At 36.7% G+C, this 22,361-nt stretch overlaps 1 protein-coding gene across 1 annotated transcript in view; it reads left to right on the top strand.

Annotated features, from left to right (window-relative positions):
* Positions 1 to 417: 417 nt before the first annotated feature.
* Positions 418 to 22,361, top strand: part of TENM3 (teneurin transmembrane protein 3) — a 347,191-nt gene continuing 325,247 nt past the window's right edge. Inside the window, exon 1 of the mRNA XM_084205259.1 lies at positions 418 to 480. The gene's annotated coding sequence lies outside the window, so the exon portion shown is untranslated. The remainder of the gene's footprint in view (positions 481 to 22,361) is intronic.

Raw genomic sequence — 22,361 nt, 5'->3', positions numbered from 1 at the left:
TCTAATGGATAGTTTTGGTTGGAAATCTGTGGGGGAAAAAAGCACTATTACTCTGACTTAAGCATTTTAGAACAGCTATTTCTACCTTTAAAAGAGGTAATTTGAGAAAACTGTAACTTTTCTAGTGCTCTTTCTCATGGAAATATGCTTAAAGATAAGTATCAAGGGTAACTAAAATATGGTGCAGAAAGAAATAATCTGAGAACTGAGAATTCTGTTCTTTCTTGGCAGCATCTAAGCCAGTCTGACCAAGAGCAAGACTACTCTGACCATCTAAGCCAGTGTGACCAAGAGCAAGGCTGCTCCCATAGCCATTGCTGTTAAACTGTTCAGGCCCTTGACAGCTGGAACATTTACTGAGCCTTCTCTCCATGTGATTTCTTCTGGGATCAAACACAGCCCTGCCATGCTGAGCATTTCCCAAATGCAGGAGGACTGAACGAGAGACAGACTTATCTTAGATTGACGACTAGATTGATGGTAAGCAGCGCAGAAGGTTCAAGCCTCATGCTAGCATAAAATCATTTGACAGATAGAAATATTTGCTTATAAATTGAAAGAGTAGGTAATAATAGTGTTTTTTTATGATTACATTACATGATATTTTGTGATTACATAGACTAATAGCTAGCAGATGGCAGAGTATACATTTTACTTGTTTACCAAGTTGATGGATGGCAGTGATTGAAAAACATTTTTTTCCTTGTTGCATTACTCTAAAAGCTTGTAGTGGACAGGCAATTTACAATATGAGTCAACAATAATTTGTATCTGCTCTAGATTTTGGGGGGGCATCAGTTTTTCTCTTTATTTTATTTGACTTCTCTCAATGATATTTTCTTCTTAGAGGAATGGGGTAAAAATGAAATCTACTTTGAAAGCCAGGTCTTTAAAGAGATGCATGTGTGCTTACAGTCTACATATACAAATAGTATCTATTTGTATGAAGAATAAATTGTGGGAGGTTTTCTCCACTGTTCTATTTCAATGTTTATCATATTACTTGGACGTTTTGATGTAGAGAGATATGTTCTGTCTTTTGTTTAGGCACCTCAGCACAAATCTACATTGCTATATTGCATGCTACCAAGAGAGTTAAAACTATCCAGTCACAATAATAATTGCAGTGGTTTTCATCCCTTCTTTTTAATTGGTATTGACTTACTCATATTATCTATGTGTATGTTTTAGATGTATCTCCTCTTCAAGTGTTGTTTGTTTGGTTTTCTTTCTTAGGGGCAATGACTTGGGAATACTCCATAGCTGTGCAGTTGTTTCATGAGTAGTATACCTAAAACCTGACTTTCTTTCTAGGTTTATTCCCTAGGTATTTTAGTCCCCACTGTTAGGTGCCCTAGCTCCCTGCCATGTTCCTCAAATGTGCCATTCATTTTAGTCTCTTTCAATGGTTTTTGTGTGATTTAGGAACATTATGCTTGTGGTTTCAACAAATAGAACATGAATTTTGATTAGTAGTAGATTGACTTTTCTTTGAGGGAAAACAGGCAAAGCTGCTGTTGCTCTTTCTTCAGGAGTCGCTGTTGGGTCCTATTTTTTCTGTAAGGTTTCTGTCTTCTGTGAAATTCATATCAGAGACATTTAGTATCTTGCAAAATTTGATAGGACCTGGACAACATGGTTCCGATTTTATGATTTTGTGATTAGTCATCTCATAATAACGTTTTTTTCTGGAAAAATCAAGCTAAAACACTCAGATGGAGCCAGGATATCATTTCTGCTTAAAGAATCCAATAAGACCATGGATTTTTTCCCCTTGGTAAAAGAGGAAAGGAAATCATTGAAGAATTACTGTGACTGGACAGGATAAAACATAACTTGAGATACTATTTTCAAATAACAAAACTTTTGCCTTTCAACCAGAGGACGCTTCATAACATATATGCCTGTTTGTAACAGAAATATTGAATCTGTTTAAAACTGTCCCTTGAATTGTCTTTATGAATTTACATACCTGATAAGACCTGGAAATACATTACCAGTACTATGTTCAGTTTTATATCAATCATGGATAGATCCACTAAGCCTCTGTAATTCTGCCTTACAACTACTGTCTCTCAAAGAGTTTTCATTACTCCAAACTGCCTTTCAGCAGGAGGAACCCTACAATATTGTCTTATCTTGTGTAATGTGGGGGGAAAAAAATGTATTCAGAGTTGCTGGTTTAGTGAGCTTTTTTTCCTGGGCAGTAATTAATCCATTTTTTATTTCCTTCATCTTTTGCTTTTCACCACTGCATTCAGAGTTTTGTGGCAAATATATATGTATATATATGTCAACAATTACTGCCTTGTTCAGCTTCCCTACCCTTGACTGAATTTTTATTTTGCATTCTCCACAAAATCCAAGTTTCAGACCAGTATGATAATATGACATTTTCCAGCTTGCATCAGTAAAGATTAAACGCCTTTGGTAGCGATGCCTAACTGTGATTGCAAAGAGGAGAATGAGAAATAAACAGTAGAAATCTAGCTACCCAGGCTCCCAATTGATTTTTGGGTGGACACCTGACTTATGAACTTAATGCTGCTGGTAAATGCTTGAGGTCACCAGTACAGGAGAAGAGCAGGAGTAGACAAGAAAGAGCAATGCTTGTCTGTCCTCCGCACATTCCTATGGTGCTCTTATGGGAGGAGATGAGTGCTTCAGCAAAAAGTGACTGTAGAAACTGAAGTGAACTGAAAAGTGACTAAAGAAACTGCATCAGAAACAGGTTCCAGGTCTGGATTCACTGTGTCATGCTTGCTGGATTCAGATGAGGAAGCCAGGCTATGGGGGGAGGATCACGCTTTCAAGAACGCTGACAGAGTCCCTGCCTGTGCCTACACCTGCCTGCCTGAGTGCTAGAGGAGATGAATGCAGATGCAGGCAGGGAATGGACCCACCTTAAAATTTACTTTATGAAAGTAAATATTTAACTTAGGTGAGCCTTGGTAACAGGGGCACCCCAAACTTTGGGATGGGACAAGGACCTGGGCACAGACCTAGCTAGAAGTAGCAAACATAGGGTTGCTAGGCTTGTGTGATCTTAATCCTATTGTGGAAATTCATATACACCTTGATGGTTTAGAAAATGGCTATGATTGACATGCAAGTCCCGCTAATGGGCAAATCCCAGAGTTTTGCCAGGATTATAGATGATAAAGTTACGGGATGGGTCCCAATTAAAGAATATATAGAATGTACAATTTACTTCAGCTATCTTTGCTCAGATTTTTACTTGCAGCATTGATTCTTACTTATGCATGTAGTCTGCAGACTCTTCTAACAATGTGATACTTCCATTAACCATCATCAGTATTTGCAAACAGGAGATTCGTTCACGTTGGTTAACAAATAATTTGTTCCTCAGAACTGTCTCAAAGAATATGTTGTGGCTTTTTTACCAATTAATCTGATTTGTAAGATGATGTAAGTATTGATCAAATTTCAAAATTGAGCCTCTGTTTTTTGGGGAATGTAGTGAAAGTTAACTGCAGACTGTCATAACTGATGTGCTACATATTTAGTTACTGAAGTGTGAAGGCTTCTAAGAAGGCGGTGAACTTTTACCTGGTGATTTTCCAGAACCATCAGCAGATGGTCTTCAAAAGGCCTTAAGAGCCAAGGGAAGTTCTTAGAGAGGAGGAAAGCGCTGTTGTCTGCTCAAAGCATAAGCTACTGTGCCTGCTTACTCCCAGATTTGCAAGCATTGGTTCAAGTACCTCCATCTGCTGATTTGTGTGTGTCCAAGGAAGGTGGTTCAAATGTATCTCAAAATTAGAACAAAAAGATTCAGCTTTTCTGACAAAAACTGTCTGCCATTCATATTTAGCAATAGATTTTGCCTCTGTATGGGAAACAAAATGGGTTTCATAGTAGTGATTTTCACCTCATACCTGTTTACTAAGTGATACAAGTAATATTTGTTACTTTTTTCTTAATTTCTGATTTTGCTTTGGTTTTTAGAGAAGACAACCTATTTTATTACTGCCAAGGAGGATGCTTTACCTTCTAACCAAAACTGAAGGTATTTTAAATGGTGCACTGCTCCATCATTGTTTTCATATGTCACTGTATCAATCTCTTCTAGTTGATTTAGGATGATTGCTCTTCAGGTTTGTAAATCACTGCTTCATAAGCCACAACAGTTTTGGGGAGGTCTTGGAATTGGTGGGGTTTATTCTGTTTTGATTTAAAAAAAGCAAAAACCTGTTGTATCTCTTCAGCAATTAGAACAAATTTTTACTGCCTGGCATATTACACTGTTTAAGCACCTGATTCAATTTAGAAGAAATAATTTACAAATAGTTTAATGTTATTAAGTTTGGAATAGAAATTACTCATATAGTGTTTTTGTCTTAGTCAAAAAGCACTAGGTTCAATTCAAGGCTTTGAGATGCTATTTATGAAGGGTTGAGGGAAAACAAAAAACAATATGAGAGGAAAAGTAGTTCATATCTCCAGGAGACATATTTTTAGTAGCAAGAAGATTTTGTTCTTTTGAACATTGTTTTTTTAGTCACTTGTCAAAATTAGGCACTGCTCTTTGTGGTAGATTTTAGTGGAATTGGCATATTGCATGCAGAAAACAGAGTATATTTGAATCAGTGTAGCTATATTAATTTATTACAGCAAATCACTTTAAAGTATGAAAATTTTACAAATAACACTCAGCCCTGTACTTAAAAAAAAAGTGATTTGAAGATTCTACTCTTGTAGATCCCAAAGAGTGACTAGAAACAATGAAGGAAAAAATTATTTTTGTTTCCCCTCTGTTTGTGTCATCTGTGGACACCAGTCCCCTCTCCCCTTGCCAAATGACCCTGATTTGTTTACATGTTTTGATTAGGAACCCAGGCTTGATATGGTTCATGTTCTACATGCTATTGTTTGTCAGATAGGAGCAGACATCTTGCTCAAGGTCACAAGAAGCAAATTCTGTTTCACCATGCTGAATATAAATTTTTTTCTCTCCACTTAGTTACCTCTTTACCCTGTAAAAAGCTTGTTTGGAAAATTGAGTAGTATCCATTTGTACTATTAGTTTTCTGTGAGAAAAAATTCTGATAGTGAAAAGTAGGATATTGATCTGGATAACATCCTTATACATAAAACATTCACTGACATATCTTCTGTATTTCCAGTCTATCCCTTACAGAGAAGATCACACTTCTTCACTTTATTTAAGAATAAATAATAATTTTAAAAAGCACTCTTTTCCTGCATACATAGTCTCACAAATGATTGACTGTATTTGTTTAGATCAGTTGCACTGTCTTGGGGAAGCTAGAGGGAAAATTGGAAATGCATCTACTGTATCTCTTGTGTAAATTAGTTTTTTGATCGTTTTGATAGAAGATAATTGCTTAAACATGACAGTTAATTTGTGTTGTGTTCCAGTGTAGAAGCTTCAGAGAAAGTGTGTTACAGCATGTACAGCTGACTTTACTTTCAATTTTCTTGACTTTATACCGGAGGCATTTTTATCTCTGCTAGAAGTAGAGTGCGTATTTTTTGCAGTATGCTAATACAGCAATCTGTGCAAGGGATAGAATCTTGCTTTTAATCTTACTTTAAAAGTTACTGGCAGTGACCATGTCTTTGCTATAAAATATTACAAAATTGGGAAAATGTAATATTTAATGCCTGACCCTCTGGGTCTTGAAATCTAGCTGAAATCAGTTTTTCCGAGCAATGGAAAATACACTTAAATCTATTTTTATCAATAGTTTATAGGAAGGTTAGGTTAAAAGGCTTATTTTTAACACCTCTATATTTTTAAAGTTACATGGATAATTTAAAAAAAAATTAAATTTTTGCTTCATAATAAAGCCCCAAGTATTCTAACCTGAAATTAGAAACAGGCATTGGCTTTCAATGAAATAGTGAGTGAATAATCATATTGACAGTTCTGGATATAAAGAATAAATCCAGGTGTTCACTATTAGTCTGTCCAAATCAGTTCTCAAATTCTGGTGTCTGACATAAATTGAAGTGAAGCAATTGGATTGTAACATAATGCTGTGTCATTACACCTCAGTCTTAAATTGTGCTTGTACTCAAAGTCATTTGAATAAATTTGGAAACCTCCATGGAATTGATGCTGTTATTAATGAGAAAGTAACGAATCACTGTGTGTTTGATCACACTACAGTGTTGCAGAAGAAATGGAACAGGAAAGAAAGTGTCCGAAGGAAATAAAACAAGCAAGATGCTTCTGTGGTATTAGTTTGTTGTAGAGGCTCTGTGTCCCTGCCTTGGTGTCCTGCTAGACAAGGAATGCTAGTGGCATTTCATAGCAGCAAAAATCTGAGGGGATGGTAATGTGCTGGTGACCAGACACTGACTTACAAGGAACACTTTCACTGCTGCTTTGTTATGAGAAACATAGCCTGCCTTAATTGTTCTTAAGGCCTGAAGCAATTGCATGAGGAACAAGTGTAAGGAGAAGTGTTAGGCTTGAGAAAGCGCTGATAGCTTATGCCCCTTGTTTAATGCTCTTGGGATTTCTGATTTATACCGTTGTCCATAATGCAGCCTGTGACTGTGGTGGGGCAGGCTGTGCTGCTTTACCCAGCTTGGGCTGCTGGCAGCTCAGGGCTCCTGGTACTTCATGGTCCTGGGGTAAGCCTGGTGGTTCTTCCTTCTCTCCCCTGCCCACAGTGAGCATGCAGTCAGCAGGACACATTGAGAAAGGGCAGAGCACTTCAGCATTTGGAGAATAAGCGCTGCTTACTCTTGCTGTGCATATCTTCAAATTGCTGCTCTTGTGAACAAAAGCCTCAGTAGAGGATATAATGGTATTTTATGTTATCATAAAAAGTGTGCTTAATGGCGATTTGTTTGCTGCTGTGGCAGAGTTAGTGAAGCAGCACCTCTGGTTCTTTTCCTGAAGAAATTTATTCTCAGGTAGGTTTTGGTTCCTGGCCTGAATACTCCGTGCAAATATCAGAGTGGTACTGTCTATTAAAATACATCATTATTCCTTTTGGTACCATAGCATGATGAATATGAAGTAAAAGATTTTTAAAGGTACCCATACATCTTCCCAAGAGACAGATTTTTGCAAATCTGTCTCCATTTACTCTCATTAGTATTAAGTCAGTACAATTGATAACAAATGTCAAGCTGTAATGTTTCTGGTGAAGCAGACCATCTGCCTGTTTCGTAATATGAACATTTATGCTTACAATCAGTATACTTCAACAACTGGGCTGGAAATGCCAGGTACTAATGTCTGTTACTTGAGGTCTCTGAATGCATTATGTATATTGGAACCATAATTAGTTCCCTGCATTCTGGCAAATGTAGTTATTAAAGCAGATTTCTTTCTGTGGATTGCTTGCCTCCCTTGAACGTACCATCTTCCTCTTAGCCTCTGTTTTATTTCTCTGTGATTGATTGTTTCTTACTAATGTATTTACTTCTCAAGCTAGTTTTCTCTTTGAATAACTGGAATTTTTGAAGGCTGACTACCAGCTAAAATAATGTTGTGATATTCAAACAGAATTATCTTGCCATCAACTTACCACTTTGTTTTGACGGAAAGTTTTTGATTAAAAACAAACAGTAAACAAACTAAAAATAAAAATATCTGTGAAATTCCTCAATTAAAGCTTTCAGGACTGAAGAATAACTTGCTTTTCTTCTGCAGGGAGCAATGGAAAGGGAAAGATGCCTTATATTTCAGATGACTGTTCAGTTGTCCTTCCCGTGTGGATGGAGCTGCTGTTATTGGGATGGGTGGGTGATAATGGGCTTCAGTCTCTTTGATTTCCCATAAATCTGATTTCTTTGTCAGCAGTTGAAATCCATGTTTGTAGTCTGAAATGAGCAGTTCTTGGTTCACGTGGCCACTCTGTATCTGTGTGTTGTGAGAGTGGAGTGAAGCCACCGTGCTCAGGAGAGCTGGGCTGAGAATGTTCCTGTGCACTTTGGGTCCTGCAGCATGGATGGCACAGTGGAGCTGCAGAAGCTGCTGTGGAGGAAGCAGGAAGGGCTTCAGCACCAGGCCATTAAGGTGCTGAGCTGCCCAGAAAACAGGGAATGCCCATCTGCACAGTCCATTTAATTAGTAGCATGGCTTCATGAAAATCACTGGCAGAGATGAAGAGAAGATGGGAGAGGGATATCTCTGCTGTTCCAATTTTTTTCTCATGCCTTTTTCATTGAAGAAGAGAGTCTTTGATGTCTTTTGACTCTGGAACTTATTGAGATTCTGGTACAAAATAGGGAGATTGGGGTTTTTTTTGAGATAAGCATTACTTTTTCTGAAAGGAAACTGGAGAATTGTGGTATATTGATAGCAAAGCTCTATATGTTATGTAGATATTTTTTCAGCAAGAAACACTGTAAATAAAGTCAGTGAAAAGATGTTAGATAAATTATTTATTCTGTTTTACAGTAACCTTTTCAATTTGAATATGGAACTGATGTTTATGTTATGCACTTAAAACAGAAAAGATTTGCTGATTTATTGCTAGTGATACATAGACTGATCCCTGTGCTTACTAAATTTCTTTCTCCATTGTGATTTGAGAATGAAAGATAATTGAGTTATTCTTTTGTTTTTCAAGATCAGTTGACTTGAAATAATATTTGATAAAAAGAAACTTGGGTTTTTTTTGTTGTGCTGCTGGTTTTCAAACACTGGCAAAGCTACTTTCCTACTTGTGGCATATGATGCAATCTATGTTTTTAACAAACTTTCCCTGTTTTGCTGGTTTATTCAGTGTTTTCTGAGCAATATGCTACATTCCCAGCTTTCATGTTTGGCTTGGAAACCTGCACTGTTTAAAACTTGAAAATAAGCAATATTCATTCATCTTGATTTTTTTAATCTAGTACTGCAAGATTATTCTTAGAATATTATATCTGAGCAACTACACACATAACTTGTAGGTACATATACAGTGTATATCATTTATGTTAGGTTTTTGCATAAGAACTTAGCATGTGTTTGTCTTTACCAGTTGAGGCAGGGTAAAAAATCTGTCCTATAAAATACAAATATTTGTGTTCTGTAACATATTTGTATTTCTGATTTATCCACTGAGTCTTGGTCTGGCAATACAGCACAGATGTGTTGTGTACTGAACGTTAACAATTGTTAGATGCTCCAAAGCACCAAGATTTTTAAGCAGAGGAGTTCAGACAGTGAGAAAAATCAATTGAACAAAAACTTTGCTTGATATTACTGTAGTATTTGATGCTATGATTCTAAGCAGAAGGTTGGGTAATGTGTATCTAGAGTTGCAATCCTACAATAAAATCAGAGCCTGCATGTTCTGCCAAGGCTCCTAGTAAGTAAATATTCTGCAGAATCTGTCACTTCATGTTGAGGAATGTAAGAGGCAGCAGCCATGCGAAATTGCAGCAGGTTTTTAAGCTATAGAACTTCTTCAGTGGAATTAAAATGTTTTAAGTCACATGTATCATACACATGTCCTTATAGAACACTCAAATGTAGTAATATTAGGATGTTGTGTATTTATGTACTCTGTAATGATGTGCATGTGATGCATCATTGTGATTTAAAACCTTTAAATCTTCATTTATTTTTTCATCTTCTTAGTTTTGTTTGTTTGGTTTTTTTAAAATTATTATTTCAGTTCTCCTGATCTCAGTAATAAAAGGCAACTTTTAGTATTCCATTTTGATGTGGGTTTTTTGGAAGGCAAAGTTTTGGCAAAAGGGTTCAGGAATTTCCAGGTTTACAGGCATGCTTGTTTAGATGGCCTCTGCTCAATTCATGGAAGAACTGCAAGATTGGTGAGACCTCTCCCATTTTCACCTCTAACCTGTGTGTAGGACATACCAAACAAACATAGGCTATAAATGGATGTCACGTCTGTCTTTTCCAGGCAGTAAACAAAATGTGCTGTTAGTTAAGACTTCTTTAACAAAACAGGTGCTATTTTCTTACTGTTTTAAGTAGGTTTGAGCAAGTTGTATTCATTCCATTTTCTCATGAACTGTTTTTTACTATTATGAGATTGTATTGTATATAATAATTACCCGTTATGTGTTTCCTGTGATGACAACTTAGTTGCTTTAGATGTGAGGCGTATTCTATCAAATCTTTAGTTTCAGAGAAGCTGAAGGAGATGATCTAGAAACTGTTCAGGCTCTGAGCAGAACCCTAGGCACAGACTGAGCTGCTAGTTAGTCAGATGCTTAGAAAGTTTTCTAGTTTGTTCCCGAAATGTGCAGCACCATTTGTAGCTGATATGTGCTGACAAGTGATATTCTTATATTCTTGTCTTACAATTTTTATCTACTTAGGTAATTCAAATAAATGGGTAAATATACCCAGTATCTGGGTATATTGAGCTATTCTGCCTGCTGCTCTGCTTTCTAAGAGTTGGCTTAGATTGCTCAGTTAATAAAAGTTGTAGATGTCATGTCTCTAGAAGACCCAATATAAAATTCCTGCAGCTAAGGAACATTTTTATCATGAATTGTTTCATAGTAAAAAGAGAAGTCAGTGTTAGACTTTACTCATAGTCTTTTCCATAATAGTTGATAAGAAATTACATTTGAGATTGACCTAACTCAGGATAATGATGACTGCTTTGAGAAACTATGTGCAGTCTCTGTGCAGGTATTATTTCTTTCATTTTCTTCTCCCTATATAACTGCTGTATTTCTGCTGGATCTCTCATCCAATTGCCTCCCCTATCTTTTTATTGTTGACATTTTTCTACACATCTCTTAAAAAATAAAAGGCGTGTATTTGTTCATTTCTTACGTGACAAGACCCTTGCTCTCTTGAGCCCTTCTCACAAGGGTTGCTTTTTGGCCATTTGCTCTTACTTATACACAGGATCTAAATGATGCTGCTGAGTGACAATTCTGTCCTTGTGATTTTCAGCTGTACATATTCCTTGACACCTCTAATGACTCTTCTCTGTTTTCTTTGCCTGCTGGTTCTGACTTTCCCTCTAAATACTTTGCATGAACGTGTTTCTCCTGGGGACAAATCAACTGTTCTTCTTGTGTAGTTGCTATTTAGACTTTCCAGGAATAACCTTGGTAGTGTGTTTGATCCTGAACTTCTCAACTGATACTTTTCCTCTACCTGGAAATGTCATTTACTATATATAACATTGGCATTTTTTTTAGTACCCTGTGGTCTGAACTTCCCGCCTTGACAGTTTCATTTCTCTCCATCCGTTCTTTGTCTCTGTATTTGCAGTGTATGAAAGAAGCATTCATTCTTTTTCTGACTGTTCTATAACTTGGCTGGCTTCCAATTAATTTTGGGGATCAATATGAAACCATTCCCTCTTACTCATAATCTGAATATGCTGTCTCGTATATTTTACTTTCGGTGTTTCCATTTTAGCACATCATGCGTCAGTGAATGAGTTACATGAGTCAAATGAATTTTAATAGGAGCTCTTGTGCCATACATATTTCTTAAAAATATTTTTTAGGCTGTTTTCTTGTAGCTACACTATCATCTTATTTGGGTGAATAATTTTCTTAAAACTTCATTTTGAAGTTGTTTGTGGTTGTTCTCATTTGTTAGATTTTAAAGTGTAAGTACATTTATCGTGATTCATCCGTGACATTTCCTACAGTCCTTCGGTGTTTGGATCTTGCAGCAGGGTAAGAGCTGCCAGTTTGCACCACAAGCAAGGGGCAAGAGACAGGGGAGCAATTCCCCAGCTGTGGTGCTGGGGTACCCGGGAGCTGAGCGGCCACAACAGCTCTAGCTCTGAACTTGAGTCTTACCTATACTGACACTGAATCAGCTGTCACCTCTGTAGAGCTGATATAATGTTCCTACCATTAAATTCCAGCCAAAGAAAGTGTGAGGCTTTTTTTTTTAAGTGTCAGGGGTTGAGGCATTTTGGAGATTGCTGAACACCAGCAAATGGGTCATTAGCGTGTTGTTGCTAGCTACAGCTGCAGAACTTAGGAAGAGGTGATCAGTTATGCAAAGGTCAGAGCCTATTTGGAGGTTTGTGTTTGTTTCAGTCAAAATGTTTTAGCTTCAAATGTGAACTAAGGAAAACCAGTTCCTTCCAAAATGGTGTTTACGTGTCATGACAAATTCACTTAGACGTCACTGACTGACCAAGAGTAGCTCTGAAAGCTATTATGTTTTGAAGTTAATTCTGTCTAAGCCTTTACAAAGTGTTAGCAAATTTTCAAGTACAAGTGACAAATTTTATCCAGAAGCCTTTGAAAGACATTAAAGTCTCTTACTTTGTTTGAAAGTTGAAAATTTTGGGTTTTGTTGAAACATTTTTCCACTTTAATGTTTTGTCTATCATATACAGTATTTCAATATTTTATGAGTATGCAGAGATCTGGATGGGTTTTTTCAGATGTAATTTAGTATCTCCTTAGTAGCCACAGTGCAGGCAGATAATTATTAACAGAAGTTATTGTTGGGATTATTCATCTAATTTGCAGAGTGAATGTTCTCCTTTTAAACAGAAAAGTAGTTTAAGCATCCTTAACACAGACCCTGCAAGGCTCTGACAGTAATTTCTTTATTATTTAGATATAAAGGTAAGAGTGATAAGTTATCCTTAAGACCTGTCTTGGAATAGTTGGGTGTCAAAAATTTCTGTCATAATAAGTGTATGAAATTGTGATATCACTGTCAGCATAGGCATAACATTATTATTTTCATTAAGCTTAGCTGAATACTGACTTACTTTGAAGTAAAATCTTACTATTAATATATGACTAAGATTAAGTTCGTTTGTATTGTAATCTGGAATATTGGTTTATGTTGACTTTACATTTTGGGGTAAAGAAAAAGCAATTAATTTGATTCTGTTTTCACTGTTGGTCTAGAATGGGATATTCTACATGTGAAAACTGCCCTAGAGGAAGTAGACAGTGATTAGCTGAACCTCCCTTATTCTTTTTTGGAAATTGGTATCTCCTGCTCAGTGACAGCCCTTTTTTGTTTCTGAGTTAGGGTTTTTTTCCTCCCCTTTGTTGAATTTCTGGCTTGCTCTTGGTTTTTTCTCACCTTATTCTCCCTTCTTGCTGTTTCCCTAAGACAGTTGTTCTGACAGTCAAGGTAGCCCATCAGACACATCAAGGTAGCCTCCTCTCACTGTGGGATTTGGATCCAGTGGTGGATGCTCAGCTTCCTTGGCTACTTGCATTGCTCCTATCCAGTGTTTGCTCCGTCCTTGGGAACACATCCTCCCTCCTCCTGCTATGTAAGTGGCATATTGCAGATGGCAGGGTTGCAGACACCAAGCTTTGCTCCTTGCCATCACTTTGTCATCAATAGCATAAGCACCTTCTCAGTTCTAAAGAAGCTGCTGCTGTCCTTCACTTTCTACTCGGCGTGCGAGAGCTGCTCCTGCAGCCGGCAGCTGTGTGCGCTGCCTGCGTTCCATCTGCTGGAAGATGCTGTCACGGACAGGATCTCTGCAGGATCTTCAGCAGCTGTGCTCAGAGCAGTGCTCTGGCTTTGGCAGGTGCGACTTGGAGCCCTCCTGGCTAAGGACACCTCGGTATTTTTCACATCCACAAAGTTAAAGGTGCTAAATGACTGTGACATGCTGGTGTGGCTGATGTGGCTGGCATCCACACCTGGGCATCTGGGGTCTGCAAGTAAGCAAGAGGAATAAACTTCCTCCAGTCTGGACAAAAGGATCTTAAGTGTCAGTAATCTTAAGTATTCTTGCTGCCTTCCTGTGACCAGGATCAATGACTTCCAAGCACTTTGTGTTGATATTGATTACTACTAGATTAAAAAAAAATAAAATATATAAAAATATATATATGTATATATATATTCCTGGAAGGCATAAAACTTTTATTAGAAAGAAAGAATCTTGGATGGTATTTGTATTTTGTAGTTATGCTATTAGACATCCATAAGCAGTTTTTGTTTTTTGTTTTGTTTCTTTAAAAGAGTCTTTTGAAGTCTTACTGCAAGAGACTCACACAGACTCCTCAGCAAGCATCATACAGAACATAAATATATTTCTAGTATGTAATATTTCTAGTGTATTTATTAGCAAAGAACAGAAAAATACTTCTATTAAAGCAATCATTAAGCTTGAGGAAATTAAAAATATAAATATGCAGTGTTTCTCACCTAGTCTGTCTAGGCATCCTTTGCCTAAAGGCTGTGGTAATGCAAGTGTTTTGCTGGATTGTTCATACAAAAGAGACAACTCTGCGTAAGTGTTGCTTCGGATGTGTGTTCTTCTGAATATTCATAAAATGAAGAAACTAGAACCAGCACTTTTCATGCTGCTAAAATTCTACTTGTCCCCCCAAATCTAAGAATTAATAATTTCAGGGGGTCTGAACACAGGTATTTCTCTGAAACCATAGTCTTTTGTTTGTCCATTTCAATGGCATTTCTCCTTGAAACATATTTAGGAGGTTCAGTTGAGGTAGAGCAGTCCTCTCTCCTTTGTTTAGCTTGTACTGAATTTTTCCTTCAAGCTTAAAGATTTGTTTTTTTAACTCTGAGTTCAATATGCACTTTGCAGAATATTGTTAAATAGATTAAATCCAAATGCAAATAGATATTTGCAATTGCCTAATTTTTTATTTCATTTTCTTTTAATGTGTGCGGTTTTTCTGTTATTAGTAAAAATAGTACAATACTGGAAAAAATACGGGAGCTAGGGTAGATGGGGAGACAGAAAATATCAGAGTAGAAAGATAACCTTGCTGCAAACAGACTTTTCACAGCACAGTTTTCTATCTTAGGAGTAGGAATTAATACAGTGAATTCATCAAAATGTCTTAATTAGAGCTACAGGTATGTCTTGCTCTTTCAAGCTAGGTATTGATAAGAATCCAGCATTTAAAAATTGAATTTTTTTTTAATCTTACACCATTCTCAAAATAAAGATTGATTTGATCTGCCAGCATGTGACCTTTACAAATCACAACACCACTTTATCACTTGATCCTATTTCTGAGGAAAATCTACGTAGATAACACAGCTTCCATTTATTATTATCTCAAAATCAATACATTCCTTGTAAAATTCTCTGCTTTACAGAAGTTGCTGTAAATAAAAATGTTTAATATGGAAGTGATTTCTTTAGAACAATATTTGTGAGCATAAGATTTGATAAATATACAATATTTGAAGCAAAAAATTAGATTTGAAGAGTCATCTATTATGAAGAAGTTACAAGCAGTAGATTTTACTTTGGAAGTGTGGAGATGGAAATATTTTTTCAGTGGATACCTATTTTTATTCTGTATGTCTCAAATAATGAGCAGTACACAACTGTAAACCAGCAGCGTTGCATGTTAGATAAATATGCTTTTCAAGCTAAACAAAATACTTTCTGCAGGTGAATAGTCTTCATTTACCTATAGGTTTTTAAATTTTCTTCAGTTACATTCTAGTCTTCATTAATATTATATTTCTGCATAAATGACTTTATACAGAAAAGCTAGTGATTTGTGACTATTATGAATAATTTTAAAGGAGTATTTAACCATGTTCTTTCTTTTACATATGCTGGTGTGTAAGGACCCAAGCTCTATAACTTGTCCACCACCAAAAGAGACCTTTCCCTAAGCTGTGCCATTGCCCTCACTCCTCACACCAGCTCTGGTATTCAGCATGGGGAAATTTTTCAGCTCAGTGACCCCCTGTGAACCTGTGTGAATTGGGGAGCTAGTAAAAAATATATTTATAATCTCCTTAGCAGAAGGTCAAACTTTATAAAATTTTCCATTTTTCAACTGTTTTTTTCCCAACCACCTGCTTGCTGCTTGCATATCTTGGAATTTTTCACAGGACAGAACCTTATTCTAAGTGAAGGTGTGAAGGCAGGGTTTTCCCCCCTCTCATACACTGCTTCTGTGGACTCTTTATAAAAGAAAAACCCAGCAAAATCAATTGGCTAATTTTCTCTCTCATCCAGCTCATGTACAGCTGCTGCATAAAACGCTGCAAATGTGTGGCTTGGATAGAAGGGAACAAGGGTGCCACGTTTGGCAGTGGCCCCTTTGCAGTTTGAATTAAGAAAGGCTGTAGATTGTGCTGCTCTAAAAGCAGAGGAACAAAGGCACTGGTTAGGCCAAGCATTCAGCTAGCTGACTATTCTGCTTCCTTCTGTGCTCAAATGTGAAGAGGAATGAAGATATTGCTATTTTTTTAGTTGTAAGAGACAGTCAATAGTTACATCTTCAGTCTCAGCTTGGTGTTTTTAGCACAACTCTGTGGGACCTTTCTCCATAGAGAAAACATCTATTTGTACCCTATTTGGCTATCATCTGTCTGTTGCTTTCTCTCTAAGAATACTTCTCCCATTACACCACAGCAACTTAGATTTTTGGAGCCTATCTCTGAAGAAACTTTATCAAATGTCTCCTTTGTCACATTCATTTTACTTCTGTAAAACAAAAACATTATAGAAAGATCTAGAAGAGAGAGAACTCTACAATTGTGTAAAACCAGAAGTTTGAATATTCTCCACTGCATCAATGGAGTGTTATATGTATTTCTTGTGTGTGTATGGGTCAACAAATGGTATTTTTCATTTCTTGGCAACTACTGCTACTTTTAAAAAATCTGAATTTGATAATTGTAATTCAAGGAGCTACAGAGCTACTTTGGAGTCTAAGATCTGAACATCTTGTCTCTAAGGCAGCTGTCTGACAGAAGTCTCCAGAACTTTATTCTCAAATATTATCAAATTTTTGGGTCAATGGGAAAAAAAAAATCCTTACATGGGGTCAATTCTGCTTTTCCCATTAGATGGTTGGTCTCTATGCTTGTGCTTTATTATATTTACAGTCTTATGACTTCCTAATATTCTCAAATAGTTTTCAGTTTGGAAGGGTTAGAAGATAATTGGGCATGAAAAAAAATTCTGTGCCTCCTTCCAGTCATGTTATTGTTCCTGTTGGTGATTTTTTTTTTTTTAAGGAATCTTGCTGTGTATAAGGAAGAAGTAGATTTTCCTAAGGTAATATTATTATCTTAGAAGATCTTCTAATATAAACATTGTAAAATATTTGTTCTTTTGCTGATCAAAACATTCTGAATGAAGGAATGAAGTTTTAATTCTTTTCAGTTACCCAGAATACTCAGGGCCAAGTGATTGGTCTGGTCTTCAACTTTATTTTCAAGAAGCTGAAAGAAAACCTTAAAAGTCACCTTTTCTCCCCCCAAGATGAGACACGGTAGCTATACCCATGGTGTTAATCTTCTCAGTGATTATGATCAAAATGGGATCATTCAGATGATTTGCCAGGAAGGGAAAGGGAAAGTTTGAAGATCACTAATGAGAACGCATACATTTTTGTAAACTGAGCAAGATTTATACAGCAAGTAGCGAGGGATATTGAACTCAGCAACCCTTAAACAAAAAACGCCTTCTTAACAAATCCGTTGGGTTCTGTGTCTGTAATGGATGCCTGAAATCTGTGCTCTTTACCTGAGTTAAATTCAGTAGTCAGGAGTGAAACCTGGAGAGTGCATGGAGTGGGGAGAGCTGTAAGAAGAGAGTGCTGGCAGCCCCCTTTTTGTGAGCTTGGCTTCTGGGCTTCTGGCTTGTAGCAAACCTTAACCTATCCTTTCCTCGACCTTGCTATGGAGCAAGGGAGGCAAACTTTGCTTCCTCCAGCTGCTGCTGCTGGCTCCTGCTGGGAGAAAAATCAGTGAAGATGGTATTATAAATCGGTAAAGATTCCAAGACTGGAAGAGAAAGGCTTCTTTTGGCTCATAAAGGAGCCAAATTTTTATATATTTAAATAGTTCACATTTCCCAAGAGAGTGCTTCAAGTCATACTTTACACGTTGCTTCTTTTAGTGAAGGGTCTGATTTGTGATTGTTCTCTCTGTTTGAAACATGGGTTTCAAAGCATCATGCACCAGTGGAGCTTCACTGACAAGTATTTTTTACACTAAATAAGCTATCTATTATGTGTTCTTTATGCAAACTTTTAAAAGTTCTTTGTAATAGAACTTTTAAAAATAAAAAAAATTGTTGTGAATCCTAATCTGTGCTGTCTTCTAGGTTTGCTTTGTTGTACTTGTGAGGAAGTATGTTTGGAAAACTCTTGAGAAGCACCTTATGAACCTGAGCAGCTAGAAATAAAAATATAGGGGGAGTTGAGCATTTTCCTACAATCCTGTTCAAGATTTTTTTTTGTAAAGAACACCTGTGGATTGTAAATTATTGTGGGAGACAATTATGAAAGAAGAAGCTTTGCAGTATGTTACAAACAGTGGGTTTTGTTTATACTCATCGCAGATTCTGAGATTCTGACTAATCACTCCAAGGTGATGCCAAAGCTTACTTAAAATTGGAATACTGGAATGTAAATCATTCAGCAAGAAAAACAAATTTTTCATAGTGATAGGCTGACTCACACATGTGTCTGACCTTGAAAAATGTATGTGTAATTTTGTTCCAGACATTAGACCCTTCAAAGTGGTAAGATTAAGTATATATGTAAGTGTTAGCAGGTTTAGTGGCATATGGCTGTGTACACACTCCCAAAAATGCATTTGGTTTCATTTTTTATTTAATGCTTGTTTTCCTCTGGGTCTGGACCCTAGTACCCTCTTCCTCCCTCCTCCACCCTCCAATAAAAATTAATAAACAGTGTTTTTTTACTGCTACCAGTAATGTTTAATGTTCTTAGTAGAAGGAGGCGAGCAATTAATTTGTGAAAATTCTTCTGGTTTTTAGCATACAATTCACAGTATGAACATATTAGGTGGAAGCAATGAGAAGCTCATAAATAACAAATAGAAATATATATTTAAGACTTTATGTTGATAATGCATTCACAGAACTTACAAACTTTAGATCAAGTAACAATGCAAATCTTTCAAGTAGGTATTTTCCATCATTCCATCAGTGTTTTCATGTTACTTCTATACTTTAAAATGAACCCTAAACTGAGATGATTTAATTGGTTTGATTGTTACAGACAGTTGTGTATGTTTCCTAGATGTTTCTCGCAATCAGGCAAGAATTTAAATGCAAACAATTAAAAATATATCAAAATTGATAGTATCTTACATGAATATTTCTGTTGTATGCTTTGGCTGTGTTTTAACAACAATTTAGAAATATTTGAATGATTTTTTTTCTTAGTATAATTTGCATTGGTACTTGTTGTTCAGCATATGACACAATAAATGTATTGCACATGGCAGTCATTATACCAGTTGGTATTTCTTGTTTACAGCTGAAGATAAATTCTTAGCTCTCCATTTTTGTTTGCCTTCCTTTTCAATATGGTATGCCTTGCAGATTACTGCTGGTAAGCCATTCCAGCAAAAAAAAAATCCATGTTCCTAAGCACTGGTTATCTGTGTTGATCACAGCAGCCCAGAGAACAGGAGTCTGAACTGGACAGGTAAACCTAATGGTATCAGTTAATTTGAACTAATTGCCTTGAATGATTTGTCTTTTCTGCTCTGCTGCTCAGGTTGTTTTTACTCTTCACCAGCAGAAGTGTAAGAAACCCAAACTTTTGACTTCCTTTCCAACATGGAAAACCACCAGCAATTTTACAGAGCACAGTGATGTTATTGGTTGTTATTGCCTTGAGACAAAACACGGGAATAAGAGGGTTATTTCAATTTCTTGGTTAAAAGTTGCACTTTAAATAGGAGTTACTGTGCCTAATGATGAGTTGAATATAGTTTATATTGAGCTTTATGTCATGGTTTTTTTGTCTTTTTTTTTTTTTTTTTTGCTTTAATCATGTTTTTTGTTGTTTATAAAAGCCAAATAGCTGCAGTAATTTGTTGCACTTATGGTATGAATTTCTAGATATATCTTCTGTATGCTGGTCATCTTACTTTGTCATGGCATTTGGGGAATATTTTGTCCTGGAGGGGCAAGCTGGCTTCTAGGGCTGAAGTATTTGTTGAAGATGAGAATCAACAGCCTCAAGTTTTAAGCTGGGAGTGTTCAGATTGTTTGTTAGGACAGATACTTTACCAAAAGGCTTGTCAAGAACTGGAAGAAGCTGCTCAGGGAAGTGATTGAGTCACCATCTCTGGAGGTATTTAAAAAAATGCAGATGTGGCACTTGGGGACACATTTTTATTGTGAACTTGACTTTGGACTCAATGATCTTAGAGGTTTTCTCCAACCTTAATGACTGTATGATTCTGTAGATTGTGTGGCTAAGGAGAGCCTGCAGCTGCTTTTGTGATCAGCAGCTTATCTGATTCCCATTTGCAGGTGCAGCAGCTGCTCTCTTAATTGGTAGGAGAGCAGCTCACAGTCCCCAATATTCTCTCTGTATGTGGGATATTCAGGCAGGATGCCTGTCTGAAGGGAAAAAAAGAAATCCTTTTCTTAAAATTGCTATATCATTTAGAATAAATGGATATGTAAATTCTACCAAAAAAACAGAACAGGAATTTGAATTGCTCTCTTTACCAGACCAAAAAAAAACCAACTTGTTTTCCTAGAGCTGTGCTAAGGAGCTTACATGTTTATTAGAATCTTTTAATACCTGACGTAATCCAAAACTTTACGTGGTAGTAATGTAACTTTGTTTTGAGAGATGCTGAGATGACCATATAAAATGATCAAGAACTGCTTTATTTATGCTTGATCAAGAACTGACTGTCTGGATTACTCAGTTTTGCACAGGATGTTTGCAATGGGACATAGCACATATGCAGCATTTGAAAGGTGGGAAGGTTATAACCACTTTTGACTCTGTGGCATGCTGTGATAGTCTGTATAGACTCAAGATATATAGGCAGATTTTAAATTAGAAACAGAGGCTTTGTCCTGCTGTCAGAATGACAAATATCTATTTCTGGTATTTTCTCTTAAGAAAGTATTAAAAAAAATATATAAGTAAGTGCAAACACAGGGAGGTTTGTTTTTTAGTTGTTTTTTAAAAATTTTTGTGAAATTGATAATAAAATTTTTAGCCATGTTTAGGGGAGGTGGTTTTGAGAGAAGGACACTTGGGACAAAGATTACTGTCCTCAGGATAGAGTGCTGCTCTCCTTCCTGCTGAAGTCTGAGAGACGAGTTCATTGATCTCAATAATGAAGGCATTGAAAAGTCCTTCAGCAAAATCAGGAGACCAAATTTGACATTGTGATGTATCTAAAGTTATTTCCTGAGGAAGAAGGAAATGGGGGAAAGATGCCAGGTAAAAAAACATGACCTGCTAGGCCTTATTTGAACACTGAGGATTTGGGGAGTGGGTTAGTCTGTTCCCTGCAGAGAGTGTTTGGGGGTTTTATGGGTTTCACTTTTTATTTAAGAAGGAGAGTGTCATAATCTTTCCTTTGCCTTTAGGTGGTCGTCTTCCTTGACAATTGAGTTGATTTCAGCCAGAGGAAGGAAAGAATGAAAGAGATGGGTAAAAATGCTTAGGGTCAAAGGATACTCTAGCTTTTCTCATGGTTAAACACAAACTTGTTGGGTCAGTGCATGTGGATGCATTCAGTACAATGTCAGATTTTTAACTCATCTTTTTTGAAAGATGAAATATTCATTATAATATCCTTTATGTATGTATTTAAAATGAGCTTGCTTGGCAAAATAAAAAGGTTATTTAAGTGAAGGGAGGAGAAGTTTCAAGTAAACAGTAATTAATCCCTTAAATACTATGTTGCATGAGTCTGTCTTGCTCTGACAGATATCATTTTCAAATAAAACTGCACATTGTATGTGTATAAATTGACAGCCTTCCATGTCCTTGTTAATCACAAGATTAAAGAGGAAGTAGAACTGAATTTAAAGCCTTTTCAAAAAAGGCTTGGAGCAGTGCGTTTTCAAGTGTTAGTCTTTGGGAAACAGGTGATTATACTGCTCATACTTTTGCTTAAGAAATGTTTATCAAGTACCACTGCTTCTGTGCATCAGTACCAGATTGCCCGGTTACAATACATATGCTGGCATCTGTCTATTTTGTAATTAGGCATTAGGCCCACTGTACATCAAGTATCTGAAGCAGCCACTGCAAACATGAGTGCTGATACTCTGTGTGTGCCTGCTGAAACTTGTCAGTCCTTTGTGCTCCTATTATTCCTGGAGTCTAAGCTAAACAGACTAACTGCTGCTAAGAAGCTGTCAGGGGATGCATGTCAAACACGAGGTGTATCATGCCATCAGGCCAGGCCTGGGACACATAAGTCAGTGCTTGGAAGAAGGAAAAAAAGTGACCTTTTTCTCTCAACATTGTGTGTACACTGAATGGAACAGATGAGTTTCTGAATTATTCACAGTACTGGAAGCTTATAATCGTTAGCAATGGTGGCAGCAGCCGACTATGGAGACAGGGCTGAGTATTTTTTTAAAATGCCTTATTCTGAATCATCAAAGGATTCATTTCACAAAACAGTCTCTGGGAACTTGGGTATTTAAGATCTGTGGGAGAAACAGCATTTTCATCCA

Source organism: Fringilla coelebs (assembly GCF_963513975.1).
Source record: "Fringilla coelebs genome assembly, chromosome: 4".
Lineage (NCBI taxonomy): Eukaryota > Metazoa > Chordata > Aves > Passeriformes > Fringillidae > Fringilla > Fringilla coelebs.
The sequence above is the reverse complement of the archived record's forward strand: the minus strand, read 5'-3'. Positions and strand labels throughout refer to the sequence as shown.